This window comes from Hemicordylus capensis, chromosome 3, assembly GCF_027244095.1.
Source record: "Hemicordylus capensis ecotype Gifberg chromosome 3, rHemCap1.1.pri, whole genome shotgun sequence".
Lineage (NCBI taxonomy): Eukaryota > Metazoa > Chordata > Lepidosauria > Squamata > Cordylidae > Hemicordylus > Hemicordylus capensis.
This window is the reverse complement of record NC_069659.1, coordinates 101,055,058-101,066,328: the sequence shown is the minus strand read 5'-3', so window position 1 is coordinate 101,066,328 and position 11,271 is coordinate 101,055,058.

The window sequence follows — 11,271 nt, the reverse complement described above, 5'->3', positions numbered from 1 at the left end:
GTTAAGGGCTCAACCAAGCCCTTAACCCAGGCTCTGGGTTCATGTGTTCCCCGGGCCTATGATTCCTAGGGGAATCTCCCAATGCACGGTGCATTGTGGAATCTCTGGAGGCCAGGATGTGTTCTCTCAGCCTCTGGAGCTCTGCATTGCAGGAGCACAGTGTGGATCATCTGGGAGAGTAGTCCACGCTCCCACCAACTTTGCAGACATTTTCTGGGGGCCAGGGGAGTTTGACCAACTCTCCCCCTCCCTCCCCCCCTGCCCAGTCATGTGAACAACCTCATTATGTTGAATGTATGTCAAGTAGTGCACTTCTTATCTGCATCCTGTATTTGAAGTGGCTTCAGGTTCTCTTTCAAAATGAACGCCTGTACAGTCATTCACACAAAAACATCTATATGTGTACAGGCGGCAGCAGACACACGTCCCATGTAATGTCTGAATAGGACTTCTGTGTCTCCTAAATCTCGTGGTACTCAGGGTAAAAATGCACATGTAGGAAATCCATGATCAGATATCCCATTGCTTGTTTTTTAAATGTAAAAGCAGCCGGGGGGGGGCAGTGAATCAGATGACAACCATGGTGTTAGGGAGGCAGGGGCGTATCTAGGGTAGGGCAGGCAGGGCATGTGCCCCAGGCACCACTTGAAGGGGATGCCATCTTTTAAAATTCATTTTTTTTAAATGGCCACCAAAAACAAAATGGCCACCACGCATGCTCAAATGGCCTTTGTGAGGCCCTAGGCCATGCCAGGCTTTGCAGAGGCCATTTGAGCGTGCGCGGTGGCCATTTTGTTTTCAGCAGCCATTTTTTTAAAAGAACTATATTTTTTAAAAATGGCCACCACACATGCTCAAATGGTCCCTGCAAGGCCCTATAGGCCAGCAAGGGGAGGGGGAACCTTTGAAGACCCCTCCCCATGGCCTTTAGGAAGCCCTGCAATGGGGCTACAGGTAAAAACATTTTTTAAAAAATTTAATATAAGTCACTGTACACATATTCAGTTTGGCACTATGTACAGAGAATCAGGGCTTGTGAATACTGAGCTGAAGCTTATGTGCTAGAATTGTATTCATTTGCTCTTACTTTGCTTCTTGTGATAAGTGAGTTAAATGTGATGTCAATAATATGGCTATTAATGGTGAGTCTGTCTTTGAATCAGTGTGAAATCCTTAGTATTAAGGACCACTGGGAGTTTCTTGCTCTCTTTCTCTCATTTTAACTGTCTTTCTGAAATACTAGAAGATATTCCAAGCAGTGACACAGTTTACTCTGCATATCCTTTAATTATTTTCAGAGTATCTGGGAAAAGCCAAATTCTCCATTTATTTTTAAAACTTATGTAATAGTGATGCTACAATGCATAGTTTGAGAATTAGACAAGCACTTCTGTTTAATTTCCCAAGTACACCTCCACATAGTATTTGGGTATTTCATGAGCCCCAGCATACTGAAATTTGTAATTTTCCAGCATTTTTTGGTCTGGCTATGTCCACTGCTAAATAGTTTTTGAAATATAAAAGATTAATGAGCTGGACTTGTATTTTTGAGCTGATATTATGGTAAAGTTATCTGAAAGATGGGTGTCAGATGTTTGGACAGGGCCGCAATTCCAGTAATTCTAGGCGCTATTTTCCCTAGATACGCCTCTGGAGGGAGGGAGGGCTTAACCTCCCCCTCTCCCTGTTTTCCAGACTGAGATCCCTCCCCAAACTTCTTTGCTGAGGGGAAAAGATGGGCACACTCAAAGTCTAGAGATAGCTGTAATGTTCCTCAGCAAGGTGAACAGCACTGGGAGGCAATTTCTGTTGAGAAAATGGTGTGGGAAAGGTTTTTGTTTTTTTTAAATCCCCTTTCACTGCTGCCCAGATCCAATTTTGCCACCCCTTAACCTGCTATGGCTTTTAAGTTATTTTTTTAAATGCAAGAAGATCCAATCACAGACTCAGTGAGTCAGGAATAGTTTAGAGTGGAGAGTTAGTCTTGCAGGAGTGTGTATGAGTTGTCTCCTTTGCTAAGCCAAGTTCACCTTGGTTTACATTTGAATGGGCCCTACAATGGAGCACTTCCTGCTGTAAGATATTCTTCTTAGGAATAGATATGGGGCATAGTTTACTGGTAGAGCATCTGCTTGCATGCAAAAGGTCCTGGCTTCAATCCCTGGCATTTTCAGGTAGGGCTCCTGCCTCAAAACGTGGGCTCAGCTGTGGTGGCGCAGCGGGGAAGCATCTTGCCTAGGGAGCAAGAGGCTGTTAGTTTGAATCCCTGCTGGTGTGCTTCCCAGACTGTGCCTAGTATATATATTTGTATAGTCACCTATATCAGGCAGCAGCGATATAGGAAGGTGCTGGAGGCGGATGCTCACTTCAGTGGCAAAGGCATCATCTCATACGGTGCAGAAAGTAAACTACTGTGACTCCTGGTGACCACATAGGTCTGTGTTCACCAGGAGTCAACACCGACTTGATGGCACAATCTTTCCTTTTCAAATCTTGGAGAGGTGCCGACAGTCAGTGTGAACAATACTGAGCTAGATGGACCAGTGGTCGGACTTGGTATAAGGCAGATTCCTATGTTCCTACAGCTGTCAGAAGCTTCATCCTTCAAAATCATTCTCGATCAAATCACAGATTCCTTCTTCAACACAAGCTTGTCATGGCTTCTCACTTTCCTTTGCAGCTGTACCAGTTTGTCTCCTCGGGGCTAGAGACAGAAAAACACTTTTTGAAGAGCTGACACTGATATGAAGGAGGTGTTATTTCCCATGGTGTGTACACACACACACACACACACACACACACACACACACACACACCTCTTTTGCCCTACTTTCATCCTATCAAAAAGTACTACAAACCCCTGCAAAACATGCTTGACCAGAAGCAGAATGAGGGATCAAACCAGATGCGATTAGTGAGGTAACTGTATGGAATATACAGGTATGGCTGCCCTATTCACACATAAAGATGGGATGAAGATGGAATCTATTCATTACATGGAAAGGAGTGCATGGGAGAGGGATATGAAATCCCCCCCCCAATCCTTCCCTCACTGCATTCTTTTGCTTTTTAAGCAGTTTTCTCCTAGCTCAGCTCACTTCTTGCATCAGAAACAGGATGAGAGAAAATTGCTTGAAGCAGCAGAGTGCAGCAAGGGAAAAGGTGGGGGGAGGGTTTTGCTTCCCCTCCCCCGTGTACTCCTTTTCATGTAAAGTATAGAAACCCCCTCTGTCCCCTGCATGAATTTTGTATGTGAACGTGGCAGACAGGTGAATGGCTGTGCTCAGTTGTGTCTACCTTGGCACTGAGTGTACATTTTATTGGCAACCACATCTTTCTCTTTGATGCTACCCCATTCTCAACCTCAACACTCTGAAAAAGAAAAAAGCCTATTGTCCATCTCTATCCTGATTCTGTGTAGGTTGCATTCAATTATTTTCAACTGGTCATGAATAATACAAAAACATACAAAAAGGCACTTCAGAGGCTGGATTGAGAGCTAAAACACAAAGCTAATTTCAAGCCAAGTGCTGAATTTGAGGGAGGTCCTGGAGGAGAAATTCTGTATGGTGAATGTCATCAGGACAAAAAGGGGCTCACACTTCCTGAAATGAAACCGTCAAAACAAAACAAAAATGCATATCACATGCAAGTTAAATTCACAGCAGGTCTCACAAGATCCAGTTGTTCATTTTTGGAAATGAATGACTGATCAAAATGAATAAGATACTATTAATTAAGAAGGCAAACACAATTAGAGCGTCTTTATTGCATGGAAATGTGACACAAGACATGTGCATGGCTGCTCCTCAATTCTTCACCACCAAAATTTTCACACTCCACATTGAGTTGAACTGAGTTTTACACAGCCTTTTACTCAAGATTCGTTCAAAGCTGAGCAGGAATATGCAAGTTCTTGGACACAGCCATCCTGGCCTGCTCTCCAAGGGCATCAGAAAGAAAATCAAGTTAATTCCCTGCTGTGCTCACCCCCACGTGTGCCTTCCCCCCGCCCCCACTCCCGCTCCCCTCCAGTGAGAGCTCCACCTCCACTCCAGGGACTAATAAATACCAATACAAGGAATATTTATATACCGCTTTTCAAAAAAAGTTCCCAAAGCGTTTTACATAGATGTAAATAAATAAATTAAATGGTTGCTCATGTTTTCTCCAAATGGATGGTGAAATGTTAGGGAAATAACTGTAATCCAAAAATATAAAATGTGCAAATTTGCATTGGTTTTCTTAATTTTCATGGTCTATTCTGATGTGTTTTTTCCTTAGATGAAATATTGCAGCAAAAATAAAAGCAGCAAATAAAAAAAGATGGTGGGCAGGAACAATAGGCAAGGAATGGGAGTCAAGGAAAGGAACAGAGAGCTGCTCTTTCTCTGCATGTCTGAGGGAGAGATGGATGGACAGATGCACATGTAACAGTAGCCCTCCCTTAGGCATGATAAAGGAGATCTTATGTTTGCACTAACCTAAAGGGAAGAGTGTTATGTTGCATCCTCACCTTCTGAAACCACAATCATTTTCATATTTAAATGTTAGAAACAGACAAATCAAGCTTAAGGTGTATATATATATATATAAGCATATTGTACAAAGATATAGTAACTTAATTATTTTCTTTTTATATTCTTGATCTTGACTTCTATTTTCCTTTTTGCTTTGCCTTTTACCCCTTCCGATCATAACTTTTCACACAGTTCAAAATGCTTCATTCATCTTATTCAGTAACCATTTCTTTTCCCTTCCCTAATTAAGTGTCTTTGCCCCTTGTCAATACTGTATGTCTTTCCCCACCTCACATCCCCCCCACCAATCATCTCTTAACTCCCATAGCACCCATTTCCTGCTGGGATGGAAACCAGAGCATGCTCCCCAATGGCTGTGGGTTTTTCAACAGTCAAGTGATGGCAATGAATTTTGGAGAACCATTGTTCATCATGTTATTAGCAGCTGCAGCAGCACAAAGCAGAATGGCTTGTCTAAAGTTCTTGTATAGTGTGACTTTCTAATTGCTTTGATGCCAGGGAAGTGCTCTGGTGTTTGCTTTCACTTGCCCCAGTTGCTGGGCTGGATCTTGTCATTGGATAAATGGGACAATTGTTAAGGGTCAAACAAGACAAGGTGCAGGAGATCTGTGATCAGATCTCCTGATGTCTTCTTCAAAGCTTAAAAGCAGCTGGAGGCAAAATATCAGGATCATGATTCTGGGGGGTTAAATCTTTCCTGTGCAAGTTTTTCTTGATTGAAATCCCCCCACAGACGCTGGGTTAGGAAATCAGATACCTGTATGTTTCCACCCTAAAAAAAAAAGAAGAAGCACCCTCTCTTTATCCCCTTTCCAACAAACTACCATTCCACCTTCTTCTTCTATTTTATGTCCAAATCCCTTGACGGTCTTCTGTATTCTTTGCCCTTTTGGCTTCTTGGCTGTCTCCCCAGTAGTCAAATCAAAAGATTAACAGAGTTTGCAAAAGAGTAGCAAGATTTTTCTCTTTCTCTCCTTCCAAAAAAGGGCACAGCTGATGCACCAATGGAAGCAAGTAAGATGTGCTCCTACCACAGCTGCCACCTGGGAATCTAGAAACACTCCCACTGTGCCTTTTGACAGAATGTGACCCTCTGCACTTCCAGAACATGCATCCTCCCTATGTCTTCAATCAGTGGACCACCTACTATAAGCAACACCTTATACAACACCTTATTACACCCTATCAACCAGCAAGATTTCAGGCTCCCAGGTGTCTTTTCACTATATGCAGGTAACGAGCTGAGATGAGGAACACCCTCTGTAAGGGAGTGCTCCTAATCCCAGCTTGTTACAGTACCTGTATAAAAGACACCTGTCCATAGAAGCAAGCAATCACTCAGCTTCCAAACTCACCACCATGCCCAAGACCAAAGAGCTGTCGAAGGATGTCAGGGACAAGGTTGTAGACCTGCACAAGGCTGGACTGGGCTACAAGACTATCGCCAAGCAGCTTGGTGAGAAGGTGACTACAGTTGGCACGATAACTCACAAATGGAAGAAACACAAAATAACTGTCAATCTCCCTCGGTCTGGGGCTCCATGCAAGATCTCACCTCGTGGAGTTGCAATGATCATGAGAACGGTGACAAAGCAGCCCAGAACTACACGGGGGGAACTTGTCAATGATCTCAGGGCAGCTGGAACCATAGTCACCAAGAAAACAATTGGTAACACACTACGCCATGAAGGACTGAAATCTTGCAGTGCCCGCAAGGTCCCCCTGCTCAAGGCAGCACATGTACAGGCCCGTCTGCAGTTTGCCAATGCACATCTGAATGATCCAGAGGAAAACTGGGCGAAAGTGTTGTGGTCAGATGAGACCAAAATCGAGCTCTTTGGCATCAACTCAACTCGCCGTGTGTGGAGGAGGAGGAATGCTGCCTATGAGCCCAAGAACACCATCCCCACCGTCAAACATGGAGGTGGACACATTATGCTTTGGGGGTGTTTTTCTGCTAAGGGGACAGGACACCTTCACCGCATCGAAGGGACGATGGACGGGACCATGTACCATCAGATCTTGGGTGAGCACCTCCTTCCCTCAGCCATGGCATTGAGAATGGGTCATGGATGGGTATTCCAGCATGACAATGACCCAAAACACACAGCCAAGGCAACAAAGGAGTGGCTCAAGAAGAAGCACATGATGGTCCTGGAGTGGCCCAGCCAGTCTCCAGACCTTAATCCCATAGAAAATCTGTGGAGGGAGCTGAAGGTTCGGGTTGCCAAACATCAGCCTCGAAATCTTTCTGACTTGGAGAGGATCTGCAAAGAGGAGTGGGACAACATCCCTCCTGGGTTGTGTGCAAATCTGGTGGCCAACTACAAGAAATGTCTGACCTCTGTGATTGCCAACAAGGGTTTTGCCACCAAGTACTAAGACATCTTTTGTGAAGGGATCGAATACTTATTTCCCTCACTACAATGCAAATCCATCGCTGACTTTTGGGCACTGGGCTTTTGAGGGTTTGTTTGTTGTTATTCTGTCTCTCACAGCTACAATAAACCTACCATTCCAATTATAGCCTGGTCATTTCTGTGTCAGAGGGCAAACGGACAAAATCAGCAGGGGATCAAATACTTATTTCCCTCACTGTATGGACTGGATTTCAGTTTGTTCACCCCACATCCAGTCTATCACTGTCTTCAAGCAGTCATCCAGAGACCTCCCTGGGCTCTGATGATAAGGAGAAATAGAACTGGGTGCCTCAGCATACTGATAGACGTAAATCCAAACATGTGGACAACCTCTCCTAGAGTTTCATACAGATGTTTAAAAGGGTCAGAGTCAAGTGGGACCCTGCAGAACCTCACAGGATGATCTCCATGGGGAGGAGCAACAGTAGTCTCCCAGCACCATTCAGGTGCTGGAAGAACCATTGCAAGTGGTTCTTGCAGTCATGTGGGAGAAGAACTACTGCAAAGCAGTGCACCCCCCATCCCCAAGTCTAATCAATGCATTCTGTAAGGAAGGATACAATGGCTGATGGTTCTGAAAACTGCAGAGACCCAGGAGAACCAACCAAGTCACATTCTAGCCTTTGCTGTTGGCCCCAGAAACAGAGGGGCAAGACATATCAGTGAGGTGTAAGGGCCACACAACATTGACTTAGGCAATGTTAAACTGCTTAGTCAATCTAAGACCCATTCCCAGTGTGGGTAACTTCTTGGTACTTTGCTTTGTATCATCGAGAACCACACAATCAAGATCCGGAGGCAGTGCTCCCATAATGCCTGCAAGTCAGTTACTCCCTGAATTTTCCTCACATTGCTGCCCGCCCCCAGACCAAGTGGAAAAAAACCAGCACTTCAGGTGAAGGGCAATCTTGGAACAGCTAAAGCAAAGATAAAACCTATCTGCTGGCAGTAGTGGGAGTTGGAGTGTAACTTTCCTCGCACATCATCTAGAAGGACCTGGAGCTGTCCATCCCATCAGTTTGGTCAGAAAAGGGAGGTTTGACACAGACTGATTGACAAATTCATTCCTATCAAGTAGGCCCCACTCTTATGATTTGTCCATAGAGAAAAGCAGTGGACAGATAGCATAAGTAGAGCCAGGACCAAACATAAGGGTGAGCAAGCCCGGCAGCCACCCAGGAAGCCTACCTGAAGGGGGCACTAATCTGAGCTTGCACAAGCCACAACTTGGTAGCACTGACTAACGATAGGGGCCTCCTTCTAGAGGAAACTAGAGGTCAAATTACACATGATGCAGGAGATCTGAAACCTGATCTTCCCACATATTTTCTTTCATTAAAGGCAGCCAGAGGGACAATTTGAGTTGGTGCTGGGGAAGGGAGGATTTAAACTCTTCCCCCACCCCCGCTCCATTGCCATTTCCTTGGCTTCAATCACATGCCCAAAGCCAGGCCCTCTCAAAGGTCCAGAGAGGCCCAGGCCACTTCCAGTTTTTGAGGACCCTAGCCATAATAAACGTTTTAAAATGATGACACGTGAAAACAAAATAAGGCATAAAAAAATACTGAGGATACAAAATCTAGCTTTTGTGCAATATCACAGTTTCAAGCATGGTGAGCCCATTTAATGCCATTGTCCTGTACAGGGGTGTAGCTACAATTGAGTGGATGGGTTCAAAGAACCTGGGCCCCCAAGCTTTTGAGGGCTCCCCAGCTCCACCCCTCCCTATTTTCTTCATTATCTCCTCTCACTACGAGGGGCTGCCAGGAAGAGGGGCAAACATGGGCTCCCTCTTCCCTAGCTATGCCTCTGCTCCCATAGTTGGACAGTGATAGTTGTTTACCTGCTTCCACATGTTGAAGGTACATTCACCTGAAGCCACAGATGCAGGCAAACTGACAAAAATATGCAATGCAATTGTGATATTAGGAAACATCCCAGTGAGTCCACATTTGGGTATTTCCTGAAGCCATTTTTTGGGCTTGTAATCCAATGTAAAATTCATGGAATCAATCAATCATTATTTTATTTACAGTCATAGACCAAATATATTCATGGGATATATTGGTTTGATGAAAATGACCTCATGACTGAGATCTGGTCTGTTTGGGATGTGCATAAAAACAAGTTGCTAAATGTATAAAATGCCAAAAAAAAAAGCCTAATAAATAAATATATTTGAGACCTCCTTTGAGCCTGAGGATGAAATGCCCCATTCCCCCCTCCATCCAATAGGCCCTGCCCAGAGCTGCTGTTTGCGGCATAGGAAGAGAGGAAATGGTTTTGGACTTGCATTGGAGTTGTAGTAGTGCAGGGATAAGTGACAACTTCCCCCAGCCTAGCACTGTGCCCCTAGTCCAAATTCCCTCATGCTCTGCAGCTTTTTCATGAAAGAAAGACTAGGAGAATGGGTCCCAGACATCTCTCACATGATGAGTAGTTTGGCCTTGAGCCTTAATCAGTCCTTGATTCTGGGTTTTAGCTGCCAACACTGCCAGTTTTTCTCTTCCCTTCTCCCTTCCAGCTGTCAGGAAAAACAAGCCACTACAGGGAGAGATAACCAGAGATAAACTGGTGGAGAAAGCTGGCCAGCAGCTCCTCCTTTCCTGTGTGCTTGACTCCAACTCTCTTTGCCTATCAGTGGGGAAGCTTGCAAGTTCCCAACAGTCAGGCTTCTCTTCATTCATGGCGGGGGGCGGGGGCAGTATCAGCATATTGCCCAGATCTAAATTGCACTCATGGGATATATTTGCCACCAAGAAAGGAGTGGATTAATGTTTCACACAAGCAAGGCCTACTCCAGATGGGCCCCAAGAACCCCAGTTCCACCAACTGAAGCAGTAGCATTGTTAGGGGGGCCCAGACCCCCCCCCCAATGTTTGGGAGGTGCCCCAGACTTCCCCCACCTAACCTCTCACCTCTCCTCACCCCTCCACCACTGCAAGGATGGTGGCAGAGGAGCTATACAGCACAGTGCTGGCATGTGAAAAGTGAGCAGGGAAGTGGTGGTGAGTGCACATGCACCATTTCCTGGCTGACATTTCATGCCCTGGGCAGCTGTTTAGTTTTGCTGCCACCACTGAGGTGGTGGAAGTGGCGGTGGCAAGCACTGGTGGGCAAGCAGCAACAAAGGCCATCCCCTGCCCCAGAACCTGAAAGGTTTAAAATGTCAGTGCCTTGACACCGCACCGGTCTGTGCCCAGCCCCAGATGCTTTGAGGGCATAACAACACCCCTGGCCTGAAGCACAGTGAAGAAGCATGCAGGAGCTCAAGATCCACTACTGAACCAAACCACAGGTACAGCTGACACATAGGTCATGTGTGGAAGCTGCCCCCAGCTACCAAGGAAAGAGGTTTCTGATTAGAACGTAAGCACAGTGCCCTTTATGCAAGCAGTAACCAAGGTGTGAATGGTTAGGGTTATACATTTGCCATCAACGTGCAACCCACAACATGTGCTAGCAGTCCCAGGACTGCTTTTGCATTTGATTTGTTTGGCCAGCTTGCCCACAGTGCACCTGTGCATCTTCAGCAGTACGGCACTAGCCTGTCATGGCCCGTAGGGTTGCCATATTCTGGCTTTCCAAAACTGGGTGCCTAATTTGCATATTATGTAAATTGGCTAGGAAATAATTTTTGAGCAGAATAGTGACTGCACATTTTGTTCCATAACTCCGCTTCTACAAGGGCTAGAGCTTAGCTAAGAAAGAAAGAAAGAAAGAAAGAAAGAAAGAAAGAAAGAAAGAAAGAAAGAAAGCAAGCAAGCAAGCTTGAATCTGGGTGGGCTAAGCAATCTGGGTGAGATGCTTAAAATCTGGGTGAAACCTGAAATTCCAGGAGGCATGGGAACTCTAGTCATGGGGGAATGTCAGAAGGTGTGAGTTGTCCTATCAGAGGGTTACATGGATGAGGAAAGTTGCACTTGCTGAAATTACTGCTTTTCTACCCTGCTAATCCATGCAAATAGATCTTTTAGGGCCTCTTTGTAGGGAGGAATGGATGGATCTCTCCTGTCTCATGTCCTAGCTGTTTTCAGTTCTGACTCTGCAGGTCTCTGCTGCGCTCATCATCTCCTCCCTTTTGTGGGATGCCTTTCTTTGCTCTTGCTGCAATAAGACTTGTTTTCCCCTCTGAACATTCCACAGGTGACTACTGTGCTGGTATTCCCCACCACCAGCTTTGATAACCTGCATTGATTTATTTAATTTCTCCTCTCTCCTAAGGTCATACTGCCTTTCTTTTTGCACCTGGAGCATCTCAGAAAAGCTCAGCCCTCATAATGCTAATACACAAAAGTCAAGATTTGAAC